This window comes from Myotis davidii, unplaced genomic scaffold, assembly GCF_000327345.1.
Source record: "Myotis davidii unplaced genomic scaffold, ASM32734v1 scaffold547, whole genome shotgun sequence".
NCBI lineage: Eukaryota > Metazoa > Chordata > Mammalia > Chiroptera > Vespertilionidae > Myotis > Myotis davidii.
This window is the reverse complement of record NW_006298266.1, coordinates 34,604-35,759: the sequence shown is the minus strand read 5'-3', so window position 1 is coordinate 35,759 and position 1,156 is coordinate 34,604.

The window sequence follows — 1,156 nt, the reverse complement described above, 5'->3', positions numbered from 1 at the left end:
AGGGGGACCCCCCAGCCCAGCTTGTACCCTCTTGCAATCGGGATCCCTCAGGGGATGTCCGACTGCCAGTTTAGGCCCAATCCTGCAGAGATCAGGCCTAAAGCGGCAGTTGGACATCCCTCTCACAATGTGGGACCGCTGGCTCCTAACCACTCACCTGCCTGCCTGCCTGATTGCCCCTAACCCCTCTGCCTGCCTGCCTGATAGCCCCTAACTGCCTCTTACTGCCTGCCTAGTCTCCCCTAACCTCTCTGCCTGCCTGCCTGATTGCCCTTAACTGCCTCTGCCTGCCTATTGATGGGCACTTAAGTTGCTTCTGTATCTTGGCTATTGTAAATAATGCAGAAATGAACATGGGTGTGTATATATTCTTTAAAATTTGTATTTCGGGTTTCTTTGGATAAATCCCCAGAAGTGGAATCACTGGTTTATAAGGCGGTTTCATTTTTAATTTTTTGAGAAAACTCCATACTGTTTCTAAGTGGCTGCACTGATCTGTTTCTCACCAACAGTGCACAAGGGTTCCCTTTTCTCTACATCCTCTACAATTCTTGTTTGTTGATTTATTGATGATAGCCATTCTGACAGTTGTGAGTTGATATCTCATTTTGATTTGCATTTTTCTGACAATTAGTGATATTGAGCAACCTTTCCTAAGTCTATTGGTCATCTATATGTCTTCCTTGGAGAAGTGTCTATTCAGGTCTTCTGACCACTTTACAATTGGGTTCTTTTTCTGGTGTTAGTTGTCTGGTTCTTATAATTTTGAATATTAATCCCTTATCAGATGTATCATTGACAAATCTCATTCAATAGATTATCTCTTCATTTTGATGGGTTTCTTGGTTGTGCAAGAACTTTTTAGTTGGTTTAATTCTGTTTATTTTTTCTTTTGTTTCCCTTTCCTGAGAAGATATATTAGAAAAAATGTTGAGAAATGTCAGAGATTATTCTGCCTATGTTTTTTTCTAGGATTTTCATGATTTCAATCTTACATTTAAGTCTTTAATACATTTTGAGTTTATTCTTTTATATAAATTGATCTAGTTTCATTTTTTTTGCAAGTATCTGTTCCATTTTACCAGCACCGTTTATTGAATAGACTGTCTTTATCCCATTGTATGTTCTTGCCCCCTTTGTCAAATATTAATTGGCC